Source organism: Schistocerca nitens, chromosome 3, assembly GCF_023898315.1.
Source record: "Schistocerca nitens isolate TAMUIC-IGC-003100 chromosome 3, iqSchNite1.1, whole genome shotgun sequence".
NCBI classification, from domain to species: domain Eukaryota; kingdom Metazoa; phylum Arthropoda; class Insecta; order Orthoptera; family Acrididae; genus Schistocerca; species Schistocerca nitens.
In genome coordinates, this window is record NC_064616.1 from 515928614 (window position 1) to 515942868 (window position 14255).

The 14255-nt window shown below is 39.4% G+C and overlaps 1 protein-coding gene across 1 annotated transcript in view; it reads left to right on the plus strand.

Annotated features, from left to right (window-relative positions):
* LOC126249641 (serine/threonine-protein kinase GL21140-like) overlaps positions 1-14255 on the plus strand; it is a 223118-nt gene that overhangs the window by 152756 nt on the left and 56107 nt on the right. The gene's annotated exons all lie outside the window — the stretch shown is intronic.

Consider the following 14255-nt stretch of genomic DNA (forward strand, 5'->3'; position numbering starts at 1 on the left):
TCAAGTCACTTCGGAAACAGAATACTGTGTCATTCTGAGAACACTAGTGATGGTCAGAGAACAGTGTGTGACTTGGAAAGCAGGAATTTTAGGTTATTTTGATTGTTAAAATGGATTGTAACTTATAAAATGAAAGAACTTTCCAGTAAAGTGGACATTTAAACAGTCACTAGTGGATGGATACAAGTAATTGTATCAGATATAACTTACATATAAAGGGGGCTTTCAGAAAATATATGTAGTGATTACAGTCAGCTAGTGGGCACAGCCAACACCCATTTCATGAACTTCCCGAGTTCAAGCTACTGTAAACACATCAGCTAAATGTATATCAGACCATTGAATGGGGACACAGGTTGTATAAGGGATAGTCAAATGAAAAAGGGCAGGTGGAAAAAAATAAGTAAACTGTTTATTATTTCAAAAGTAATTGTGCTAATTCTTGTTACATTTATCCCACTGTGAACCAAGATGCTCAGTGCGTAGTGGGTGGGTCCAAATGTTGCCAAAATCATATTAAATAGGTTGCAGACGTTTCACTGGGAAGCTCTTACACATCCTCCATCCAGTCCCCATATCTCCTCATTCAATTTCCATAATGACGTCAATTGTAGCCATTGATTTGCTTTGGATAAAGAGGTGCCCACCTGCGTACAGTCTTGGTTTTGTAGGCTACAGCAAACATTTTGCACTATGATGTCACCATTTTCTGTCAGTGGGATAAATGTATTAACAGTTATGGCTATTACTTCTGAAATAGTAAACAGCTTGCTTACTTCTTCCATCTGTCTTGTGTTCTTTTGACTGCCTCTTGTACTTGTTAGAAGAGAATAAATTTTCAAAACATTGTCACCTTTTCATCTTCAGAAAGACTTACTCAATATAACAAAAGTTCTAAAGTTGCTTAAAAGGCTAAGGATGAGGCTTTCCTGATAAAGACTGAAACTTTGTTCCCAGCTACATTGCTTCCAGTCTTGAACGACCCAGTTGATACAGAGTTAAACAGCTTAAATTACAGCAAAGTATTTGTTACATACAAAGATACGTTAGTATCAGTGTTGCAGTAGAAGTGGAAGTTTCTGGGAAGGTGTTACATTACTGGTGATGGTGCACCTTCACTGATCCCCTTAGTGGAAGTGGATTACTGATTCCAGCTTTGCCAGACAATACACATTCACTAGCGATAGTGTACTATCACTAGTCAAGGTATACCTTCACTGCTGAGAGCTATGGAATGTGAACCATGGATGCAATAACAAAAGAGAATCATATTTTGAAAGTTGTTTTTTTTTTATGAGCTGCAATTTGAAAACAGTCATATTACACAAAATTCCTTCATTGCAGCAAGGACCTGCTCCATGACACTTAACAGTTTCACAACACATTTTTCTTTCTGCAAAAGCACCTCATAGTTTAACCTTTGTGCTGGCAGTTGCATTTGAAGACTCACTGGCCAATTTCCATTGACTGACAAGGGGAGGCCACAACGTTTGGAATGAGGATTTACTGCAAACTTCTTACACTCGTAGTACTCCATGGTGACAACAAAATGTGTAAGCAGTAGCGCGTATTTCTCAAGCGTTATTGAGAAAATCGCAAGATAATTTCGGTTGTCAAATATATACCTGTGCGTGGCTGTTTTTACACTCGTAGTACTCCATGATGACAACAAAATGTGTAAGCAGTAGCGCGTATTTCTCAAGCGTTATTGAGAAAATCGCAAGATAATTTCGGTTGTCAAATATATACCTGTGCGTGGCCGTTTTTACCATGAAGTGGTAGTAGCCGAGTGGTTTGTGTTCAAGCCCCGTAATCGATGGATCGAGTCCCATTCATCAGTGGTTTTTTTTTTTTTTTTTTTTTTTTTTTTTTTTTTTTTTTTTTTTTTTCCCCCAGTCGTTTTCTTTACTATTTATATAATACAATTGATATAATAGGAAAAATGCGTGTAATTGGGTGAACTTTTATTAAATTTCAATGCTATTTGGCAGTCTACAAATTTTTATTATCACAAATAATATAATATTCATAACTATCGACTAGTAAATGACCAAACACAAAAAGTGATACTGAAAATGTATGCTTGTCTGTGATTTGAGAAGTCCCTTATACCTGGACGGAGCCTGAAACGACTTGTTACCTCCAGCTTTGACCGGCACAGATGGCTTTCAAAAGATGTACAATTAATCATCACTTTCGACATTATGAGTACAAGTTGCAGGATGGTATTTTTCGTAAAAACGTGGAAAACATAAAGTTAAATGGCACAAGCTGCATTGAATAAATGCTATGTTTCCGCATACGCAAGGTCTTTTGAGGTTTTCCATGCAAGAAGAAACCTCTCTTTCTGACAGTAATTTGGAAGCAAACTGTGCATAACGAAGCATTTCCTTAAATATCGGCACTGATAATTGGTCATGCAGTATCGAATGTATTTTAATAGCATTTTCATGAGAAGCAATTTCTCATTCTCTTTCAATTAAATACATTGAAGACATTGACAAGCATACATTTTCAGTATCACTTTATGCGTTTGGTCGTTTACTAGTCGATAATTATGAATATTATATTAATTGTGATAATAAAAATTTGTAGACTGCCAAATAACATTGTAAATTTAAAAGTTCATCCAATTACACGTATTTTTCCCATTATATCAATTTAATATAAATAGTAAAGAAAGTGACCTGATGAACGGGGCTCGATCCAGGGATTATGGGCTTGAACGCTAACCACTCGGCTGGTGCCACTTCATGGTAAAAATGGCCACACACAGCTATATATTTGATGACCAAAATTATCTTGCGACTTTCTCAATAACGTGTGAGAAGTACGCGCTATGGCATAAACATTTTGTTCTCCTCATGGAGTACTACTGGTTGTTGGATCGGCCGCTGCACAGCAGCCATCAACTCGGCGCGGCGCACTACAGCATGCGCGGCACACAGCGAGTACCGCTGGCGCCGCACAAGATGTCAACAACTGGCGCAAGAGAACGCGTCTTCGCGGGGTTAGCGGCAGCCTACACACCACTATCGATACGGATTACCCTGGCGTTGCTGCCCTTGCCACCAGGGTGAACAACCGTATAAGGGCGCCATCTACCAACACTCTGATTGGCCGGACCTGCGGACTTAAGCAAGCTCCCTGAGCCCATTTAACCAGTTCAATCTTCGCCGATGACTGTGTTACTACCTGGCTGCTGGATTCACGGTGACTGAACCGTACTGTGGCCTCCCTGGCTGGAAACTTGTGATGCGTCGGTATCGACTGGTTGTCAGTGGTTTGGACTTGTATTCTCTACTAGTGACTCTGATTTCTTCTTGGCGCTACAGCCAGCGAAGTGTTGTGTAGTCGAACTTAAGTTTTGTTTTGAGTGACAGGAGGTCAAATAAATTTGGTTGTCACGGAATATTTGTTGTGTTATAGTGCGGACACAACACTAGTGTACGAAGTTTACAGTAAATCCGCATTCCAAATGTCGTGGCCTCCCCTTGTAAAACATCACAACTGTCTTCAGGGCAACAGTTTTCTTTACTGGAACTTCCTCCTTGAAAATTATTCTAAGAGTGTGAGTACTGAACTGGGACCTGAAACAAAATGTTGTCACAGTAACATATTGTATCGTCTCATTCCAAAATACTTAAAAACAATCAGTTTATTACCTTGTGTAAAGCTGGCTCATCACACTATCTCTCGACCTGATGTGGTAGAAGCCTTCAGCTATTGTGTCGAGGACAACACCCAAGATCGATCTTGCTTCACCTTACTCGATTGAAGATGGGAACTGGAACTCTAATTGTACATCCTTCTTCCACTGGTGGCAGTTGACGATCTGAGCACTGCCGCATTCTTTGTGCTTGTTCTTCTAAGCACTAGTATGTCTCAGTGGCGTGTCTTTTAACTCATCTAAATTAGTCAGGCAGTATACATTATTGTCTGGAACACATTCTTTCTCTCTGTTCTCGACCGCTGTTCCTGTTAGTATGTTATCCTCTTGCACAGGTGATCTGCCATGATCATTGTCCTGCAATGTTTCAGTCCCTTTCTCACTGCTAACGCTCACTTTAATTCTATTTTCAAGATCTTTCTCAGAGTGAACATTCATCAATGTTTCAGGTGATAAACTTGAAGAAGACAAACCATATTTAGGAGGGTATCCAAAAATTCCTTCAAATGGGGACCTTTTAATTCTGAAATGTACAGTGCTGTTCTTTGTTAACTGCACAAACCTTTGTGCACAGCTGCACTCCATAATGTTGTGCTCTGGCATCCCTGTAGTTACGATATTTTATATGTCTTGATTTGCTCCCTCTGTGCTGCCTTGGCTCTGGGTATATCTAGGTTTACCATGCACATTGTTAAAATTGGACAATAGTTCAGTTCAGCTGCTCATTGTTTTGTTAACAAACTCTCGGCCATTGTCTGACTGAGCAAGTGCCTAACAATGTAAAAAGGTCAATAATGTTATTGTATACCAACGCAGCAGTTTTGGGGTTCAGTGGCCTGAGAACAAAGAATTTAATGAAATGATCCTGATAAACCATTATGAATTTATAGTCTCCATCTGATTGTGATTGTAAGTTGATGAGATAAACTTGATATCTGCACTATAACTCTTTGAACAGCATGGGCTTCTCTACTATTCTGAACTTTTTATTTATATAAACAAGGGTCACATAATCTAAGGTAAATCTGGAGGTCTCTGTATGTTATAGTATGGTACTTTGATGTTAAACATTTTGTTATTCGGTTGCATCCACCGTGGCCAGTCGTTATATGAGCATCATGCAGAATATCATAGTTTTTTTCATTGTAAGCGTAGTATTAATCTTGCCTTCTTCAGTAACATGTTGTATTAATTCCATTATTCCATTCATCTGAAGCACGTCCTCTCTGTTCAAAAACTTGCGGTCATTGCTGTCCCTCATTTGTTAAGATTTTTGTGATTTAACCTTACTGATCAGTGACTCATACTTTCTTTGTCCACTAAGACAAAATTATAATTACGGTATCCCCATTCCACTCTAAGATGCTCGTAGAACTTCAGTGACTCAGCCGTAGCTGCGTAGCTGTATAACATAACAATAACCAACTGACAACAATTTCATTCATGCCGATGCCTGGTACCATTGTCGGATGCACCATTAATAATCTGCTCCTCAACACATCCATCAAGTGTGGCCAGTGATGGTACACATTCATAATGCGTGTATGGTTTGTTTTTCCAGTGATAAGCTTTCACAGGTCATTTTAGTGATGGTATATATTGAAGTGACAGAAGTCATGGGATACCTCCTAATTATCATGTCGGACTGCCTTTTGCCCGGTGTAGTGCAGAAACCCAATGTGGCATGGACTTCACAATTCATTGGAAGTTCCTTGCAGAAATATTGAGCTGTGGTGCGTCTGTCACCACCCATAATTGCAAAAGTGTTACCAGCGCCATATTTTGTGCACAAACTGACCTCTTGATTATTTCCCATAAATGTTTCACGAGATTCATGTTGGGCAATCTGGATGGTCAAATCATTTGCTCGAATTGTCCAGAATGTTCTTCAAACCAACCATGAACAATTGTGGCCTGGTGATGTATGCTGTCATCCATAAAATTTCCATCATTGTTTGGGAATGTGAAGTCCATGAATGGCTGCAGATGGTCTCCAAGTAACCTGCACATTCATTTCCAGTCAATGATCGGTTCATTTGGACCAGAGGACCCAGTTGATGCCAGATACATACAGCTCCTGCCATTATTAAGCCACCACTAGCTTGCACAGTGATAACCTGGGTCCATGGCTTTGTGGGGTTTGCACCACAGTCGAACCCTACCATCAGCTCTTACCAACTGAAATTGTGACTCATCTGACCATGCCAACCAGTATGGTCATGAGCCCATGAGGATTGTTGCAGGTGATGTTGTGCTGTTAGGGAAGGCACTCAGGTCGGTCATCTGCTGCCATAGCCTATTAATGCCAAATTTCACCACACTTTCCTAATGGACATGATCGTTGTGTGTCCCACATTGATTTCTGCAGTTATTTCACGCAGTTTTGCTTATCTGCTAGTACTGACAACTCTACGAAAATGCTGCTGCTTTTGGTTGTTATGTGAAGGCCATTGGCCACTGCGTTGTTGAGGGTGAGAGGTAATGTCTGAAATTTGTACTCTGGCACACTCTTGACTCTGTGAATCTTGGAATGTTGAATTCCCTAATGATTTCCAAAATATAATGTCCCATGGGTCTACCTCCAACTGCCAGTCAACATTCAAAGTTTGTTAATTCCCATTGTGCAGCCAGTGCACTGCCCTTTTATAGCTTGTGTACATGATACTACCACGATCGGTACCTGTGCATATTGCTATTCCATAACTTTTGTCACCTCAGTGTACATGCACTACTGAAGATTGACCTTCCCTGATCATCCACTTCCACTATAACACCAATAGCAACAAATTTTATGAAGACTGAGATGCTGATTGTGTGACCCATGTGGAAAAATATTGTAGAAAAGATGAACGGTAATCTTCATGAAAGGCAACTTGACTTTCAACAGGCTCGTACTTTACGATTACACTATTGAGTAATAAAGTCAGATGCACGAGGGTTGACTGAAAAGTAATGCCTCCACTTTCATAACTCTTCAACCGTTGGCAGCATTGGTATGCAGCAGGTACTGGCTTGTTCCGTAGCCTCTTCTCTGCAGCTCCAGGTGGCAGGAATCCTTAGCATTGAATGGTTGTGTTGTTACACTGTAAAGTATGGAACCCTGCACAGATGGGCGGTCAATGTGATTTAAGAAACGTGCAGTCATTGAATTCTTGACAGCAGAAGTGGTCACCCCGAAGGAGATTCATCAGAGAATGAAAGCAGTTTATGGTGATTGTGTTGATGCAAGTACTGTGCATCGATGCGAGTACTGTGCATCGTTGGGTGAGTAAGTTTAAAGATGTTGAGATGGGAACATCTGACCAGTGTGACAAACAGAGAGTTGGACGGCCTGTGACGGCAACCACCGAGTTTCACAAGCAAAATATTGACAGATTGATTCAGGAGGATTGTCGTATCACTCAGAAAGAAATTGCAAGCACAATTGGCATTTCACAAGAACGTGTATGTCACATTATTGCTTTGCTTGGCTATCAGAAGATCTGTGCATGATGGGTACCCCAGATGCTGACTCCTGAAATGAAAGCGCACAGACTTGAAATTTGCCAAGAACTCCTCTCACGTTCTGAGAATGAAGGTGATGCCTTTCTCCATTCAATTGTGACATCATTATGCTTCTGACGAAGACATTGAGAGAACTGTGAGACTGTGGTAGTGGAAACAGTGTGTCGACTTCTTCCGTGACAGCTTCAGAAAACTTGTTCATAATTGTGCATTTTCAACTTCTCGCGGCGTAATGAATAATCCATTAAATTTCGGGCATGCAGCCACGCAAATAAAATTTCCTCTACTGATATTTCGGCCGCGTATCATTTGGCCATCTTCAGAGCGAGTCACAAGACTGAAGATAGCCGGACGATACGCAGCCGAAATATCAGTAGAGGAAATTTTATTTGCGCGGCTGCATGCCCGAAATTTAATGGATTGTTCATAGCTGGCTGAAATGTATCCAATTGGCTTATCACATTCTAAGGATTATTTCTGCATTTGATTTATTAAAATATTCCCATCCAAATCCAATTAACGAAGGTGAAGCATTACTTTTCATTCAACCCTCATAGCATGTAATACCTTCTTACTCCCTGAAGACAATGACAGCATGTTGTGGCATGGATTTCGTGAGATACTGAGTGTGTTGGGGAGTCATCCTGATTCATGGTAACTCAACCGCTACAACCCGTGGCTAACAGTGATTACTCAAAGATCCATCTAAAGTGCATGTATTTGGGTTCATTCATATGCATTAATTTTGTTCCATTGCATCCCATCTTTAGGGATATGAAATGAGTCAAGGTGTGCATAAAGAAAAGACAAGGAAACTATAGGAACTTTAGTGCTTAAGACTATTCATGTCATGCATATGCCAGCTAAATTAGAATCTAGTTCATTAACAAGAAACCTGCTATTTTGAAAATATCTTTTGCGTCATGATTTGTATCTGATAGTTGCTGTTTAATGGTCATTGATAGATTAATATTTGCTTGATTACATTGATATTTTGTGGATAAAATAATTATCTACATCTCTAAATAATAAGTGTTGTTTACAGTATATTACTACTTGTCTTACAGATTTACAATGAACATTGCTACTTACCATGTAACTAACAGCATTTTTAAATTCTTTGATCTAGATATGTAAATAATTTGTAGTGGCGTATGAGTTATGTTTTTAATTGTCTTTTTAACTGGTAGGGACCGAGCGAGGTGGTGCAGTGGTTATCACACTGGACTCGCATTTGGGAGGACAGTGGTTCAAACCCGCGTCTGGCCATCCTGATTTAGGTATTCAGTGATTTCCTTAAAACGTTTAAGGCAAATGCCGGGATGGTTACTCTGAAAGGGCACGGCTGACTTCCTTCTCCATCCTTCCCTAATCTGAGTGTGCACTCTGTCCCTAATGACCTCGTTGTCGATAGGATGTTAAAAACTAGTCTCCTTAACTGGTAGGGATTGTTGGCTGTGAGCTTGTTAAGTATCTTCACACCAGAGTGCATAATTGTACTCTGAACCTTAAACAAGGAGCCCATGTCTGCATCTTGTATCATGATGTACACCATAGGTCAGCTGAAACTTATTATTGTCAGCAGTATAAACCATTGCAGAGTGAATGTGTTGGGGAGTGAGAGTAAAAATTCCAAGCTTAGAGGTACCTAGAAAATACACTTTTCTAGAAGATAATTCCGTAGGACAACAGGGGGTGAAAGATACACAAAATAAGCAGATGCTCCCGTCTTTTGGTGAGGTTGATGAATGGTACTTCTGAGTTCAAAACACACTGAACTGATCTGCTTCATTAGGTTATCTATTTGTTAATCCAATTTTACATATCATCTGACTGGGTCCCAAGGATTTTTACAGTGAATTTCATTTAATGTGGCAGGATCAAGCTTCATGCCTAGAACTAACAGGTAATTAATGCTTGTTTGAAATATAACATGGGTCTTTGTGAGATTAAGACTTAAACTGTTAGCTATGAACCACGTGTAGGCCTGTTCAGTTACATCCAAGCTAGTTATCTTATGGTTGAGTTTTGACCTTTGATTAGTATGCTTGTGTCATCATTAAACATTACTGTATTTGAACTGCCCTTTAATCTCAGTGGAATATCACTTATGTAGGTTAAGAAATGAATGGGTCCAGTACCAATTTATGTGGGACTGCCACATGTTTTTTTTTTCTTCATTCTAAGGTCAGTTTCAGGCCTATGACAGTCTATCAATGAGAATTTTTTTCTTCCTTTGTGTGTGTGTGTGTGTGTGTGTGTGTGTGTGTGTGAAGGTAACACTCTATCCCTGCAAGGACGACGCTATTAATCCTACAAGATGTTCATTTGTATTGAGCTCAGATGATCTTCAGAAACCATACAAATACTAGAATTTCTGTATTCCTCAAACTATTATGACACAATTCTAGAGTGATAGGATGTTACATTGCCTTACTGAAGTTACTGCTCACCCACTGTAATGTCCCTATACTGTACATCTGTATCCATACTCTGCAAACAACTGTGAAGTGTATGGCAGAAAATACTTCCAGTTGTGTCAGTTATTAGAACTTCTTCCTGTTCCATTCACAGGTGGAGTGTGAAAAGAATGACTGTGTGTTTAAATGTCTCTGTGCATGCTGTAATTAACTCATTAGTGCCCACTTTCTTTTTAGTTAATATATTTAACATATATTTTGTATTTTTGGAAAACTGTGTCATGGCAGCCCAATTTATGGAAATACGAGGAAATTTTCTTCACTTGTTGCCTGAATGTGAAGTTTTTGGCAGTCCTCATTTGAGGACACTGGGTGCTTGGCAGTTGTTTTGTCATTACACTGATTACTAGGAAAAATGATGAGATAAAGAAATTAGTAATAATAAACTCAAAATAACATTTCAAAACTATCATTTATTGTACATTAAGTAATATTTACAGAAGTTTTAACCTAAAAATTCTCCCAAACTGAAATTTCGTTAAGGCCTCATATGATATGTGGGAAGGCATTCTATACAGAGCATAACATTAGATTTCCCTCAGTTTATTTTTGGCTTTCCTATGCAGTTCTCATACTGCCATCGTCTTGGCTTTTCATGCTTCTGGATGACAGGCAGCTTCTGGGCGTACTGTATATATGATACATTACTCCTAGAAGGTGAGTTTTGTTGGTCTTCCCTTTGCTGACCTGATTTCAAGACTTTTCTTCTGGTATGTTCTCGCTCTCTGTCTTCTGAATTTTTTCACTGAAAGAGAAGTTCCTTCATTGCATCTCTTGAAAGCCAAGTATACATTCAGAACAGTCATATTTACCATCCTCATAAAAAGGCACTATTACCACTTTTTACCAAGCACTGCAGTGGTATGTTTCTCTATTAGGCAGTCACGAAGAAGATTGACACCTCCTACGAAATTCTTGTATATATTCAAAGCATGTAGTTGTGGAACACTGGCATTTTCTTTTTTGGGATGAATTCCAATGTTGGACATTGACGATAGGAAGTAGTGTTGAAATTAGTTACTAGTGTAACACACTTGTTGTCATTCCATTTTTCTCTCTGTCAAATCTGAACTCAAAAAAATTCACTTTCTTTCTTTTTATAACATTATCTGATGACAGGGAACACTTCCTTGTTCTGCATTCTCTTATAATTCTACTTGCACGGAATCCCAATTCCTTCAGTTGGATGAGCAGGTAATGACTAGTAAATTAATTGCCGCAGGTAATTACTAGTAAATTAATTTGCCGCAGGTAATGACTAGTAAATTAATTTGCCGCAGGTAATGACTAGTAAATTAATTTGCCGCAGGTAATGACTAGTAAATTAATTTGCCACAGGTAATGACTAGTAAATTAATTGCCACAGGTAATGACTAGTAAAGTAATTGCCACAGGTAATGACTAGTAAAGTAATTGCCACAGGTAATGACTACTAAATTAATTGCCAAAAAATACTTTGTAACTGTTCGGCTCATCAATAATGGACAACATTTTCAAAATTACTTTGGAAACCAGTGGTAGATTTGTGTTGTCATCATTCTGGTCCATGCTGTAATACAGTAAGAAATTGTAACAGTAGCCATCGGTACCACATATGGCCCAAAGTTTATATCCAAAGCATAAGGAATTCAGCCTGATAAACTGCTTTATATGGTCATGCCCATAGTACCTCACAATAATTTCATCAATTTCCAGATTTTCCTGAAAGACTCTCCATTTTTGATAATTTTGTACCAGAGCCTTTGCTAATGATTTTATTTTGAAAGATTTGTCACTCTTGTTTCCATTGGCCTTTTTATTATTATTGAAATATATTACAGATTTCAGTTACAGATACCCTTTATGACTCATTGTACCATTCACTATTTGAGCACCTAGATCATCATCATCAGATCAGTAATCTATTTCACTGGACAATTTATGAGCCAGTAAAGACCAAGAACTCAATGAATGCACGAATTTCATCAGCTAAAACTGAAAAATTTATTTTGTTTTTATACTCCCTAACGTATTTTGCAGTTACAATCATGCTTACAACTTCTTCTGAAAAGAGTTCTTCAAAAACCTGCATGGAAGTGAGACCATACAGCTTTTCTTTCAGTTCAGCTAACAGACAAGAAGCTATCTTCCCTAAGTCAGGAAATGAATATTTCGGAACCTGATCACAACAGTTAACTTACTCTTTATGGACTCTTTTAGAAGAATCATGAATGTCTTCATTATCTCTCTCATGTAAACTTTCAGTAATACATGTAATATTGCTTACATATGTATTTCCTACTAATTCATCTTCAATATTTTCCTCATCAGTCTGCTCATCTACGTCTGGAGGTAGAGCTTCTTCTTCTGTTTCTTCAGAAAATAAGTATTCTACTGCCTCTTCAACTGTTTTAAAAATATGGTGAGCCATGGTAAAGAAATCTGAAAAGACCAGAAAACATAACGGAAATGCTCACTGTCCTCAAACAAGGACAACAAGTTTTCATGCACTAGGACATAATATGGGATAAACTATTTTCACCTTCACAAGAACCAAACAATATCTTAGCGTAAAATTATGCAAGCAATCAGAAAATGACAGTGATCCTTCCCTTAGATGCAGCCACAAAAATAAAAATAGAAGTAACAAAAACACTCCACTTCTGTTAATAGTCTTCAGCTGAGTAACTGTAGCAGAGTGATAACAACAGTACTCATCGTTGATGGAAAACTTACTTTACAGCAACAAAAGTACATTGTTGGTTTGGATTCATACAGTGTAATAAATGCGGAAAAATGGACTTTCCTCACTTGAGGACAATGGCTACTAATGGGTCAATCTAATTTTGTCCTCACGGTCCCTGCATGAGTGATATGTAGGGGGCTGTAGTATATTTGTGCTTTTTTCCAGGCAGTACTTCATAATAGACAACTGTATCACCTGAAAAAAGTCTGTGGGTACTATGAATATTGTCTACAAGGTAATGAATATACATCACCAACAGCAAGGATACCGACACACCTCCCTGGGACACACCAGAAGTTGCTTCTACATCTGTCAATGACTCTACATTCTAGATATGCAGTGTTTCCCTCGCTCTCATCTGGTGATGGCTATTCAGGAGTCCCTCCATTCTCTTGCCCATTGCGGCCGCTCTGTTGTCTTTGTGTGGACCCCAGGCCATGTTGGGATACCCGGCAATGAACATGTTGACCGCCTGGCCAAACAGGCCACCAGTAAACCATCACTGGACATTGGCCTCCCGGAGACTGATTTGCGAGCAGTCTTATGCCACAAAGTTTTTGAACTTTGGGACACTGAATGGCGCAACCTGACCACACCAAACAAACTCCGTCCTATCAAGGAGACGACGAATTTGTGGTGGTCATCCATGCGAACCACTCGCAGGGACTCAGTTGTCCTTTGTCGTCTCCTCATTGGCCACACCCGCTTGACACACAGCCATTTACTGCGCCATGAGGACCCACCTCTATGTCGCTGCGGGTCGGCTTTGATGGTGGTCCACATTTTGGTGGCCTGTCCCCTGTTAACTGTGCTCAGGCAGACGTTTACGCTGCCTGATACGCTCCCTGCCCTTTTAACAGATGACACTGCTATGGCAGGCTTAGTTTTGCGTTTTATTTGGGCAGGGGGCTTTTATCACTTGATCTAAGTGTTTGTCCTTTTTTTTTTTTTTTTTTTTTTTTTTGTGTGTGTGTGTGTGTGTGTGTGTGTGTGTGTGTGTGTGTGTTGAGTCTGGCCTTTGGCCTACAATTTTAGACTGGTTTCCTTTTAGTGTGTTTCTGGGTGGTTGGCTTTTCCTTTTTTGTCTCTATGGTCGGCCAACCACTGTCACACTCTGTGTGATTTTAATTCCTTTTGTCTGGTCTCTGTCTGAGTCTTTCTTGTCCTGTTCGTCTGTTGTCGTCTCCATTGTTCGTTTTTCTGCTGTGTGGGTGTTTGAATTTTTTGGAAAAAGGGACCGATGACCATAGCAATCTGGTCCCTTCAATCCCACAAACCAACCAACCTATACATGCAGCATGATTCCTATTGAAAAATCCTCAGTCTAGTCACAAATTTTGCTTGATACCCCATACTATCATACTTTTGATAATAAGCGTAGCTGTGGAACTGAATCAAATGTTTTTCTGCCTCTAATTCCTTCCAAAAAATGCCACCTTTTCTTAAGATGCCATTCACAGGGCTCATTAAACAAGCAACTTGTCCCATGACTACTTCACTTGCTAATTGTATGCTAAGATCGTCAGCCGCTCTTCACCTTGAAAACCCCATGAGGCAAGTGATATCAACCTTCTAGACTGTCTTCGGGCCTCTGATTACATTAGCCTAGAAGATCAGTTGCTTGTTCATTGAAATGGAGAAGTGCAAGGAGATTATGAACTGTCCACAGTTAAACACGTAAAATCTTAGAGCATGCACTAACTGCTGTGGTGGAAACACATGAATAGAGATAAAACAGCAAAATAAGCAATATTTACTGTAATCTAACTGGTTTATCACCTGCTTCCCAATCCCTACTGTCAAAACCACAAAATTCTCAGCCCCAGAATAGTTGCTAACAATGTTCCAGGATTTATGTCAATGTTCTCCTTCTCTG